Source organism: Nansenia antarctica (genome assembly GCF_963989245.1).
Source record: "Nansenia antarctica genome assembly, chromosome: 9".
Classification (NCBI taxonomy): domain Eukaryota; kingdom Metazoa; phylum Chordata; class Actinopteri; order Argentiniformes; family Microstomatidae; genus Nansenia; species Nansenia antarctica.
The window spans coordinates 17,949,833-17,964,052 of record NC_137679.1 but is presented as its reverse complement, the minus strand read 5'-3'; positions in this window follow the sequence as shown (position 1 = coordinate 17,964,052).

The window sequence follows — 14,220 nt, the reverse complement described above, 5'->3', positions numbered from 1 at the left end:
CGGGAGATACGCCTCATCCACATTCAACACTTGCCCTCATCGGGCGCTGCCGTGCATGGAAGGGCCACCCATTGAAATGCATGTGGACCCCGCAGCCACGCCGAGAGCATGCCACACCGCGGCCGTTGTGCCTCTACACTGGCAGCAGAGAGTCCACGATGACCTTCTCCGGGATGAGGCCCTCGGTGTCATTGAACGTGTGCCATACGGCGAACCAGTGACATGGTGCCATCGTATGGTGGTCACTCGGAAGCACAATGGCTCCCCCCGCAGGACCGTGGACCTCTCACCTCTCAACAAGTTCTGCCTACGTGAGACTTTCGCCACCGAGTCCCCATTCCACCTCGCACGTCGTATCCCAAAGGACACCTGGAAGACTGTCACGGACGCCTGGAATGGCTACCACAGTGTGCCCCTGCGTGAATCGGATCGTCATCTGACCACATTCATCACGCCCTTTGGCCGCTGGCGTTACACCAGGGCGCCACAAGGTTTCCTATCGTCGGGGGATGGCTACAACCGCCGTTTCGATGCGGTCCTCTCGGACTATGAGCGTAAGGAACGTTGTGTGGATGACACCATCCACTATGACACCGACCTGGAGCAGCACTGGTGGAGGACCATCGACTTCCTTACTCGTGTCGGCCGGGCAGGCATCGTGTTGAACCCGGACAAGTTCCAGTTTGCGGAGAGGAACGTCGAGTTCGCTGGCTTCAGGGTGTCGGACACTACTATCGAGCCACTCCCCAAGTACTTGGACGCTATCCGAGACTTCCCCACCCCGGACTCCACGACGGATGTCAGGAGCTGGTTCGGCCTTGTCAACCAGATGTCGAACTATGCCCAGCTGCGCGACACGATGGCTCCATTCAAGCCATTCCTCAGCCCACGCTGTAAATTCTCATGGTCACCCGAACTGGAGGAAGCCTTCCAAACGTCCAAAGGTGCTATTGTCGGGGCTATCCGTGAGGGCGTGGAGATCTACGACATGCAGAAGCGCACCTGCCTCCGCCCTGACTGGTCCAAGCGCGGTATTGGTTACTTCCTGCTCCAACAACATTGTAGCTGCGCCTCGGGCATACCAGACTGCTGCCCGGGAGGATGGAGGATCACCCTCGCTGGTTCACGCTTCCTGTCCCCGGCCGAACAGCGCTATGCGGCCATCGAAGGAGAGGCCCTAGCCGTGGCCTGGGGTCTGGAGCAAGCACGGTACTTCACGCAGGGGAGCGACAACCTCGTCGTAGTTACAGACCATAAGCCCCTGGTGAAGATCTTTGGCGACCGTACGCTAGATGAAATAACGAACTCACGCCTGTTTAGACTCAAGCAGCGTACCCTCCCATGGCGCTTCGACATTGTGCACCTGCCTGGAAAGAGCAACTATGCCGCTGACGCAACCTCAAGACATCCGTCTCCATCAGGCTCAGCGAACGGCCTCTCACTGGGATTGCCGGGCGTGCCTGACGCCATGGAGTCAGCACTTATGGCTTCCATCCGCGCCGATGCACAAGAGCTCGGAGCCGTCTCTTGGACCGTCCTTGCACGAGAAACAGCAAGTGATGCATGCCTCAGCCACCTTCTGCACCTGATCGAACATGGGGACAGGGTTGATATGAACGACCCCGCCCAGGCGAGTCTATCACCAGTCTGTGAGTCCATTTACGCACAGGACGGCGTCCTGCTATATCATGACCGCGTCGTGGTCCCTCCATCCCTCCGCGACAGCGTCCTTCGACACCTCCATGCCGCCCACCAAGGGATCTCGGCGATGGGGCAACAGGCCCGTGCCATAGTCTACTGGCCAGGGATGTCAGAGGACATCCGAGCCGGCAGGTACGGATGTGCGGACTGTAACCGGAACGCTCCGTCACAAGCAGCCACGCCCTCCCTACCATCCTCGCCACCGTCCACCCCATTCGAGGCGGTGTTTGCTGACTTCTTTGACTATGGAGGTCGTCACTTCCTAGTTATCGGAGATCGACTATCGGGCTGGGTGGAGGTCCTATGCTCCACAGCAGGCACTGATATGGGAGGCTCAGCTGGGCTGGTTCGCCACCTCCGTGCGTTCTTTGGCGTGCCGGAGGAACTTTCGAGCGACGGTGGTCCGGAGTTCACAGCAGGCCAGACACAGGACTTCCTCCGTTTGTGGGGCGTCAGACACCGTGTGTCCTCTGTTGCTTTCCCACAGTCAAACGGAAGAGCGGAAGTTGCAGTGAAGTCTGCGAAGCGCCTCCTGATGTCCAACACTGGCCCGACTGGCAGTCTCGATCAGGACCGCTTTCTGCGTGCCATGATACAGTTACGCAACACGCCTGACCCCGACTGCAACCTCTCACCGGCGCAGATTATCTTCGGTCACCCCCTTCGAGGTTCGCTTTCCTTCGTCAACAGGCTTGAGAAGTTCTCGAACCCACATATCCGACCGCTCTGGCGCCAAGCATGGGCGGCAAAGGAGGATGCCCTTCGGACCCGGATGTCCCGTACCACTGAGTCCCTGCAGGCTCACTCGAAGCCACTTCGCCCATTGGCACTTGGTGAGAGGGTGTTCCTCCAGAACCAGCAGGGCCCTAGCCCTAACAAGTGGGACAGGTCAGGGGTGGTGGTGGAGTCACGTGATCACGATCAGTATCGGGTTAAGGTTGATGGGTCTGGACGCCTGACTTTACGCAACCGGCGGTTCCTCCGTGGCTACACCCCCTATGCTCCTCAGCAGCCAGCTGCTATGTCCCCTCCACCTGCGCCCTTGGTACACCGCTCCCTACCTGTCCAACCGTGCCCGGTGGTGCCCCAGGGGATCGTCCAGCAGCTGGCGGATGGACCCTGTGGCGCGGCCCTGGGTTCCTCCTTGCCGGCGTCTGCTGGTGAGGCGGCCCCTGGCCTCGGGTCCCAGGGCGACCCTGTACCCACTGATGCCACCCCGAATGCTTCGCTTCTAGTGTCGCAGTCGCCACTGTCGCTGCCCCGTCCTACGCGGCCTAGCCGTACAAGGGAGCCACCCAAGCACTACGAGCCCGAAACAGGCCGTTGGACGCGGGACTGAGTCCGGTTACCTATTTCAGTTTATAGCTTTCCGGACTGGGGGGGATGAAGGGTATACCGCCTGTCCACTAGGTGGCAGTATCTCGTTTGCTATGCTGTCCGGCTCAGTCAGGAGTCGGCCATGTTATTATTTGTTTAGTGTCAGACGTTCATGTTACGGTGGCCGTCTATTGAGCTGTCCACCTAATTCCTGTAAGTTGGTTATTCGAATGTTTCTGGTTAAGTTATATATATTACATTTACCCTGCTTATACTTTATCTCAATTCATGCTTCTATTGTTTGTATATTTGCAGGGCGTTTTCATCTTTGTCATTAAACACTTCATTGACATTGAGGAGCGTATTTCTTCACTTACCGTTGGGCTCAGACAGACAGATAGACGTGACGTCACCTCGCACACAGGTCGCGAGCCACGCCGACCAACAGGGTTGCCAGATGTGATTGACAGTTTACAGCCTAACTAACCAGTCTATAAGCACTAGATACAGTAGCCCATTCGGCGGTAACCCGCCCCATCTGGCAACCCTGCCAACCAATCAACCAATCAACACCCCAGATGAACCGTGTTACATTCACAACAAGTTTTCATTATGAATGAATGAATGAATGGTCTTTATTGTCATTGCTATAGTACAGGTACCAAACAACGAAATTTAGGAGGGGTGGCTCCCCTGGTGCTAGGAAAGAAAAAAAACTAAAAAAACAAGAAGGGAAAGGAGCTGGTTTACATAAATAAAGGCTATGTACACTATCCACTATACTGTACTGTACAGATAGATGACTAGGGTTGTCATATTGCACATAGTGTTATTGCACATTCATTTAAAGTGTCGCAGTTTGCAGGCTTGAAATGTACATATTTGTGCCTCAGCACTACACCTGATTTTTTCAATCCAGCAGCTGCCATCAATCCGTCCAGACTGTCCAGGGCCCAGAACCTAGGTCTTTGCTGTGTTCAGGGCCTGGATGGCCCTGGGGTAGAAGCTGTGCTTCAGTCTGTTTGTCCTTGCGGCCATGGTCCTGTACCGCCTTTTCGAGGGCAGCCGGGCAAAGTGTTCGTACCCAGGGTGGGTTGGGTCTCTGGAGATCTTGGAGGCCTTCCTGAGACAGCGTGTGTTGTACAGCTCTTCCAGAGAGGGGAGGGGGGCGCCGGTGATCTTCTGGGCTGTTCTCACGACTCTCTGTAGCGCATTTCTCTCCGCGGTTGTGCAGCTGGAGAACCAGTTGCAGATGCCGTAGGTGAGGATGCTCTCCACTCCGCCGTGGGAGAAGGCCACCAGTATCTCCTGCTTGTTGTGTTCCTTCCTGAGGACTCTCAGGAAGTAGAGCCGCTGTTGTGCCTTCTTGATGGTGGCTGCTGTGTTGTTCATTAGCCAACATAAGTAATAGGCTAGTAAAGGTGCGCTTTCCGTGAGAGAGAGAGACTGGTCATTATCATTATCATAGAATGATAAAAAAAGAAATAATAATAAAGTGACAAAAATGTTCTTTTTTATTTTTTCCCCCCCTTAGAATGATAATAATATATCATATTATACTATAGAATGATCATAGAATGATACATTATTTTTTTTAAAGAATAAAGTGGAAAAAAAAGAAAAAAAGAACATGTTCAATTTTTCATTTTTTTTCACTTCATTTTTTCCCCCCCTTAGAATGATAATAATATATAATATTATAATATGATACATTATTACCTGGTCCAACACTTTCACACACACTAACATCGGAGACACGCACCACACGCACATTGAACACAACAGTCAAATAAATAATAATAATTGTTCTCTCAGTGTCACTTCGCTAGCTAGTCTAGCCTAGCCTACCTGCTGTGCTGCCTGTCTTGTCACATTTTTGAACATCAAATAACCCGGCTTTAATCCTTAGTTAAATTACATTTAGAAATGTAACATTGAGGTATTAGTATATATTAATATCAGTTTATATTGTAGAGACTCAGTGTTTGAGATCTTATTATGAATATGATTCTGGGCCCTATGCAGCAGCATTACCTGGTAGTTACACTTGATTAGACTTAGAACTCACCACCTCTATTAAACCACTAGATGTCACTCTTGAGACTGTAAACTCTCTGGAGATGCTCTACTACTGCCCACCATAAAGTGTTTGGAAGGTTAAACATTGAAATATTGGTTCCAGCCATTTCTAGATAAAAAAGAAAGAAAGAAAATAACCTTTTGTTTGACTTTTCTCCCCAACCTTCACACAAAAAGACCCCCCCCCTCCATGTCTATCCAATTAAAGGACGTCTAGGCGTATTAAAATAGTCATTTTTAATATCTTAACAATCATATGAATGAATGAATGAATGAATGGACTTTATTGTCATTGCTACAGTACAGGTACCAAACAACGAAATTTAGGAGGGGTGGCTCCCCTGGTGTTAGGAAAGGGGAAAAAAAAAACTCAAGAAGGGAAGGAGCTGGTTTACATAAATAAAGGCTATGTACACTATCCACTGTACTATACTGTACAGATAGACGACTAGGGTTGTCATATTGCACAATAGTATTATTTCACATTTGTTTAAAGTGTCACAGTTTGCAGGCTTGAAATGTACATGTTTGTGCCTCAGCACTACACCTGATTTTTTCAGGCCAGCAGCTGCCATCAATCCGTCCAGACTGTCCAGGGCCCAGAACTTAGGTCTTTGCTGTGTTCAGGGCCTGGACGGCCCTGTGGTAGAAGCTGTTCTTCAGTCTGTTTGTCCTTGCGGCCAGGGTCCTGAACCGCCTTTTCGAGGGCAGCCTGGTAAAGTGTACGTACCCAGGGTGGGTCGGGTCCCTGGAGATCTTGGAGGCCTTCCTGAGACAGCGTGTGTTGTACAGCTCTTCCAGAGAGGGGAGGGGGGCGCCGGTGATCTTCTGTGCTGTTCTCACGACTCTCTGTAGCGCATTTCTCTCCGCTGTTGTGCAGCTGGAGAACCAGTTGCAGGTGAGGATGCTCTCCACTCCGCCGCGGGAGAAGGCCACCAGTATCTCCTGCTTGTTGTGTTCCTTCCTGAGGACTCTCAGGATGTATAGCCGCTGTTGTGCCCTCTTGATGGTGTCTTTTGTGTTGTCCTTCCAGGTCAGGTCATCCCGCATGTGCATCCCCAGGAATCGGAGGGTTGAGACTCTCTCCACGCTCTCTCCGTCGATGAGCAGGGGCTGGATCTCGGACTGCCCAAGATGGCGTCGCGCCCAGACGCGAGGCTCGGAGTGGCTCCAACGCTGGTGTTTTTTAGTGTTTTTAAGTACATTTGTATGTACATTTTTATTTTAGTACTTATAGGGAACAGTTGTGTAAATAGTACCTACAGCAGGCTCGACTTATTAGAAGTTGGCACGCAAAACGAGAAGACAGTTACAGCGGAGTTCCTGAAGCAAAACAGGATATATCACGAGATCGCCCGTGTACCGGGAGAATCCTGGTACTCAGTCCCTTCCCTGAGGCGCAAACGCCGGCGGCGAGACCGTAAGCAACGCCGAGGACGAAGGGGGGGCCTGCTAGCGAGGCTAAGAAGGAGCCCTGACAAACCTGCTTTGCCGAGTATTTTCCTTTCCAACGTCAGGTCCCTGACGAACAAGATGGATGAACTGAGACTACAAGTTGCCAAAAATAACATAGTGGGAGATAGCTGTGTGATTATCCTTACTGAAACCTGGCTAAATGAGACTATAGTGGACTCCGCGGTTAGCTTGGAGGGACGGACATTACACCGGGCTGACCAAACGCAGCTCAGCGGCAAGTCGCGCAGGGGAGGGATCATAATATCGACGAAGGATAGCTGGTGCTTAAACACGAAAACTGTAAGTAGCCACTGCTCCCCAGACCTGGAATACTTGACTGTTAAATGCCGACCCACATACCTCCCGAGGGAGTTTAACGCGGTGTTTATCACATGTGTTTACATTGCGCCTAGCGCGGACGGCAGCCTAGCATTGGCGCGGCTATATGACGTCATCAGTGGTCAACAAAGCACTGATCCACAGGCTATTCACATCATAGCAGGAGATTTCAATCATGTCGACCTGAAGGCAGTACTACCCAAGTTCTATCAGCATGTGAAATGTGCAACAAGAGGAGAAAAAACACTGGACAAGGTATACACCAACATCAAACGTGCTTACAAGGCTAGTCCGCTAGCTCATCTAGGCATGTCTGACCATGTGTCAATCCTCCTGATCCCTGCATACACTACCATGGGGAAAAGTGCTCCCATCACCACTAAGACTGTCAGAACCTGGCCAGAAGGGTCCGCTCCACTGCAGATCTGCCTAAATGACACCCCATGGCAGGAATATGAGCATGAGGACCTGGAACAGTACACGTTGTCGGTTCTGAACCACATAGTGAACTGCACCAACTCAGTCACCGTGGACAAACGGGTCCGGGTCTACCCCAACACGAAGCCATGGATGACTGGGAAGGTCCAAAAACTGATCAACGAGAGGGACAACGCCTTCTTCGCAGGGAAGAGCACACCGCTGTACAGCTCCACCAGGGCTAACCTAAAGCGCGGAATCAAAGCGGCCAAGGCAGAGCACAGAGAGAAGATTGAGGAATGCCTCCTGAGCAACGACTCCAGGCGGATGTGGCAGGGGGTTCAGCAGATGACAAACTTCAGAGCCAACAGGCTCACAGCCGCAGAGGACGACCCCCTGCTGGCGGGAAAGCTGAACACCTTCTACGCCCGGTTCGACGAGGGGCGAACGGAGGTAACCACAACACAAACACCACTCTCTCCAGCTCTCAGCAGCCTCACCCTCACAGAGCATGAAGTGAGACGCGTACTGAAGGCGGTGGACCCCAGGAAAGCCTCGGGGCCGGATGGCGTCCTGGGACGGGTGCTGAGGGACTGCGCCGACCAGCTGGCCAGGGTTTTCACCAACATCTTCAACCAGTCCCTGTCCCAGGCCACCATCCCACCCTGCCTGAAAACCTCAACTATCATCCCAGTCCCGAAGAAAAGCACGGTGAGCTGCCTAAACGACTACCGCCCGGTGGCACTCACACCAATCATCATGAAGTGCTTCGAGAAACTAGTCCGGGCCCACATACTCACACGCCTCCCGCCCAACCTGGATCCATACCAGTTCGCCTACAGAGCCCACAGGTCCACAGAGGACGCCATCGCGACGACTCTCCACGCCACTCTATCCCACCTGGAGAGGGGAAACAGCTACGCGAGACTGCTCTTCGTGGACTTCAGCTCCGCCTTCAACACCATCCTTCCAGACAGGCTAGTGACCAAACTACTAGACCTGGGTCTATCACACTCTATATGTGCGTGGATCAAGGACTTCCTGACCGACCGCCCCCAGAGGGTGCGGGTGGGCCCCCACACCTCCACAGCCCTCAGACTCAGCACTGGGTCCCCCCAGGGCTGCGTGCTAAGCCCCATCCTCTACAACCTCTACACCTACGACTTCACCCCCGTCCACCCCAGCAACTCCATCGTAAAGTTTGCAGACGACACCACCGTGGTGGGATGCATCTCGGGGGGGGGACGAGGCGGCGTACAGGGATGAGGTAGAGCAACTGAGCAAGCTGTGCAAGGTTAACAACCTGCTGCTGAACAAGTCAAAGACCCAGGAAATCATCGTAGACTTCAGGAGGAAAAAGTCTGAGATCCAGCCCCTGCTCATCGACGGAGAGAGCGTGGAGAGAGTCTCAACCCTCCGATTCCTGGGGATGCACATGCGGGATGACCTGACCTGGAAGGACAACACAAAAGACACCATCAAGAGGGCACAACAGCGGCTATACACCCTGAGAGTCCTCAGGAAGGAACACAGCAAGTAGGAGATACTGGTGACCTTCTACCGCGGCGCAGTGGAGAGCATCCTCACCTACGGCATCTGCAACTGGTTCTCCAGCTGCACAACAGCGGAGAGAAATGCGCTACAGAGAGTCGTGAGAACAGCACAGAAGATCACCGGCGCCCCCCTCCCCTCTCTGGAAGAGCTGTACAACACACGCTGTCTCAGGAAGGCCTCCAAGATCTCCAGGGACCCGACCCACCCTGGGTACGTACACTTTACCAGGCTGCCCTCGAAAAGGCGGTTCAGGACCCTGGCCGCAAGGACAAACAGACTGAAGAACAGCTTCTACCACAGGGCCGTCCAGGCCCTGAACACAGCAAAGACCTAAGTTCTGGGCCCTGGACAGTCTGGACGGATTGATGGCAGCTGCTGGCCTGAAAAAATCAGGTGTAGTGCTGAGGCACAAACATGTACATTTCAAGCCTGCAAACTGTGACACTTTAAACAAATGTGAAATAATACTATTGTGCAATATGACAACCCTAGTCGTCTATCTGTACAGTATAGTACAGTGGATAGTGTACATAGCCTTTTATTTATGTAAACCAGCTCCTTCCCTTCTTGTGATTTTTAAAAAAGTTTTTTTTTCCCCTTTCCTAACACCAGGGGAGCCACCCCTCCTAAATGTCGTTGTTTGGTACATGTACTGTAGCAATGACAATAAAGTCCATTCAAAAGGGACATTTCTGCGGATTAATATTGCGACTCCTCTGGCTTTGGAAGAAAAGGTGGACTGATATACCTGAGATACCCAGTTACATTTTAGCCTCCACTGTTCTGTGTGTTTAATATGCGTTTCTTGTAGGAAGATTATGTCTCCAGATAAGGATTTCAAGTGTGAGAAGACCTTCCCTCTCTTTAAACCGGTCCCTAAGCCTCTCACATTCCAGCTGAGTAAGGTTAGGCTGCCACCTTGTGGCGAGCCTGTGTAACTATCAGTTGTAGCCATTGATTGATTGATTGATTGAAAACTTTATTAGAAGATTTGCAGAAGTAGGTACATGAAAGTACATATTACATACAAGGTCAACTAACAGGATAAAAACCCAAGAAAGCCACTGGCTTATTTCAATTGGGGTCCTTGATTCTCAATTCATCGTTACATGTAAGACAGACAAAAAAAACTAGTACTATCTACAAGATAATACAGACAAATAACTAGTACTATCTACAAGATAAACATACATCCATCATGGGAAGAACAATACAACAAAGCATAAGGTATGTACAGCGGGTAGGACAGGTGGGGACATACACCACAGGTGGGGGCGGGGGACAAAACACAAAGTATGTACAGTGGGTAGTTCGGGTCTTTTAATCTGATTTTTGTTTTAGAGGGTCCAGTTACGGATTGCAGCCTCCTGTAAATGTTTTTTGAGAGTGGTTTTGAAGGTGGGCAGTGTTTTGCACTCCTTTAAGATTATAGGAAGGGCGTTCCACATTTTTACTGCATAGTTTGCAAACGAGTTTAACCCCTTGTTTGTGGTGCAACGCGGTTGAACGTGGTTCGTGGAGCTTCCTCTGGTATTGTATGTGTGGACGTTGTTCACTTTTTGGAAGTATGTTGACAGGTACTTGGGTGTCTTTGTGGTGTAGCGTATCTTGAAGACCAGGCCCAGTGCAAGCTGCTGCACTCTGTCAACTACTCGTAGCCAATCAAGGGCAACTGGGGAAACTTTATTCGAATCTTACGGAGCGTCAACATAAATAACAATACTGTAGGTGCGTGAGCGAACAGAGCAGGAACATAAACAAAGAAAAACACAAAACAAAAACCCTTCTCATGCCTTCTTCCCCTAACGAAGTAAAGCAAACATTCCCACATAAACATTGAGAAACAGCTAAACATAGGGATGAAGCAGCACTAAACTAAGATTAAGAGAATGGCCGGCTACGTAGGCTATACCTTTTCGGTGTAACCAGCAGCTCTTTCCACCCTCATGTCTGTAAACACACTCGCATGGCAAGTTGAGGAAAACGGAGGATCACAGTCCCGGTAATTCAAGTTGGTCCAGAGGCAGTGTTGTTAGGAGCGATGCTGTCAATGAAAGCCTCGGCCTCCTCGGGTGTCTGGAATATCTTCTGTTCGTTTGCGTGGGTGAGGATCAATCTCGCAGGGAAAAGGATCAGCCGTGTTTTATCCCAGCCTTTCTCAGCTTCTCTCTTGCTCCGTCGAAGGCTCTGCGTTGCTCGTTCACTTCAGGCTTAGAGAAGTCTGGGTGCAGGCTGATCCGTGCTCCGTTGGAGGACAGCGGGGATTGTTGACGGGCGAGCTTCACGATCTTCTCCGGTAGGCCAGTGATTTTTATGTTACAGCGCCTAGAACGGCCTTCGAGGTCAATCAGTTTCGTCTTCATGGTGTTGTTGGTTTTAACCAGCTCGTTGCAAAGTTTTTCTAGGGCCGCAATGCGTGTCTCGTAGTCGTTGCCACTCTCCTCCAGGTCGTCAATACGAGCTGTATGGTCAGTTAGTGAAGTTTGGACTGCCTGTAGTTTAGTGTCCAGTGCATTGAACCTCGTGTTGATGTCCCCTTCTACTTTCTGGATAGCTGCAAGGATGCTAGCCAGAGAGGGCTCCGCCTGGTATTTTATTGTTAATTTTGACAGACTTGGTCCTCCATAGACAGGTAGCATTTGAAGCATGACGCTGCCTGATCAGATGAACCTATGTTGACAAGTCTTTGTAACATGATGTTATGATCAACAGTGTCAAATCAAATGCCTTAGACAGATCAATCAAAAGGGAGCCACAGTTCTGTTTCTTCTCCATGGCATCAGGGATAGGCAACCTTTTTGATATGAAGTGCCATTTTTAAATGTTCTTGTTAATCTATGTGCAGGGGTGCACATAACTGGTGCGCCAGTGCGCATGCGTCGCCAAAATGCATGTTGCGCGGAGGATCAGCGGCATGAACGCGCTCTTGCGCACCAACAGCTGGAAGCGCTGGGAGAGGAATTGACTTCCTCAAAACTCCTACTGCTAACTGCTGACTGCCCGTTAATACCAATACCATATCCTTTCATGACCACAATGTACCCACCGACGACGACCACGGCGACTCCCCTCACGAAAACATTCGGAAAGTATCGTAACTTGTACTTTCATTCCGCGTATCGCGCATCGCATGGTTATCACGCCGACACGTGAAAATTCAGTCCCGAACGACTCGTCGCTAAAAGGAAAAACAACACCAAGGCACTTCACGTTTCTTTTCTCTGAAGCTTTCAAACGTTCAGACGTTTGTTTTACAGCTTCATTATCGCACCTCGACCCCTGACCCAGGGAATATGGTTGGGAATTATATTAGAAGGAAAAAAAAAAGACTTTGTGCAACAATCAAAATAATGAGCTATTTAAAGTGATAGCCTACAACATCCTCTACCATGGTTGAAATTGAGGACAGTATTAACAACAGTCAAGAGAGCAGTGATGATGATGATTAAGCTTGTAGCATAAGTAAATGCTTAGGTTGTAACTTTTTGTTGAAAGTTGATTTCAGTGTTTACAGAACAGAGCAGTGCTTAAGGAGATATCAGTTGATTTCATTGTATTTAAAGAACAGACATTCAGTTAGTGCTTAAAGAGATGTCAGTTGATTTCATTGTGTTTAAAGGAGTCTGACAGACTTTCATGCTTAAAGAGCAGTCATTTGATTTTTCATTTGTTTCTTTTGTTTTGCACACAATCATTTGTTTGTTCATCTTATTTTTGAATAAATGTCGTTTTGCTAATATAAGTTATCCATGTATCCCTTTTTTATCCATCCTGTGGGACGGGTCGTGACTCGTGAGCTCGGGGAGCACCAAGCAGCATCCCTAGGTGCTCCTCTGAGCACTGGCCCCAAAAAGTTATGTTCACCCCTGTCTATGTGCCAAGTGCCAACCACAATATCAACATTAATTATGACTCGACATCAAACCAAACCAAACAGACCAACATATCTGCAATTTTCCAACCACAACATAAAAAAAAAAAATATATCATCAAAGAGCTATGTATGCAAAGCCATGTATGCTAAATAAACAGGCCTAACAGTGATCCCTGGCCCTGTTTTCCTTTGCTCAGCTCCATTATCTGGGGGTGGTACTTGGTCAATTTAAGTTGCACACAAGCTTCGATAAAAATAAAAAAATCAAATCAGTTGTGCAATAGTCAGTTTTGGTGAGTTGTTTCTATACAATTGACTTATATGACATTCAGGTAATGAATAAAGGAGACAACTACAGTATGCAGGTAGTAAACTCATTTTTTAATTATAAAATGTGAAATAAACGCTACAGGACCTCATCAGGGTACAGAGCACAGCTTCCTGGTCACCAGAAGTGGAGATGGCAGTCTAGTGGAGATTCTTATGCAGGTGCAGGACAGGTGCCATGTGGGTTGATGTTATTAAGCCTGTAAAAACAATAAAACCAAGATTTGAGGTTCTCAACCGTTTTTCAGAAACAGAGCAGTGTAACAAAACAGTGTTTTGTACAAGTTTGCCTTTGTGAAATCTAATAATAACAATATGGATAATAATATTTCTATAATTAGTCAATTAATCATATAAAAAAGAATATATTACCTTATAACAGATAGGTGCATCAATCCATAAGAGGGTTACGACAGGGTTTCATCTTGGCAAAGACGTCCACTAGTCGTCCAGTCTGGTGGACAGTGTATATTCCTCATGCTCATGTCATGGCAGTAGAGCAGACGTTAGTTACATCTCTGAACATGGATGATCTGGTGGAGAGCTGTTTTTTGATTGACTAATGTCCATGTCTTTGCTACTATGAACTGCACTGCCAATCTCATGGTCCCCTCAATTAATTTGATAAAAGGGTCTTCAAGATTTTAGCTAGAACCAATAAAGGCTATTACTATATATGACAAACATTATACAACAAAGTGAAGAAAAAAAAGAAAACACGTATTGTGGAATCCAACATTCACTTGTTATGGCAAATCTGTTATCACACTTGTGGTAACATCTTCCCCTCTGAACTGTCTCTGTCTGTACCATGGCATAAAACAGCTGAATAGACTAGACACACACATCTACTGTACAGGTTCTAAAGGGTACTAAATGACACTAAGAACAACCTAAACAATCATAATAATTTTATTTTGCCAAAGATATGTTGTTTCCTAAATGATGGGACACAGTGTATTCATTGTGGTTTACGTAATAACAATGATAATCAAATAATTAATTATTATTAATAGTTGATAAAAACATTGTTGACATATGATCATAATTATTGACTCTTATTGATTATTGATCAAATGTGTCAATATGGATGGAATCATATGCACACTATATAACCATGAGCACTGTATAAGTCTATTGTTCTAAGATGGAAGTGG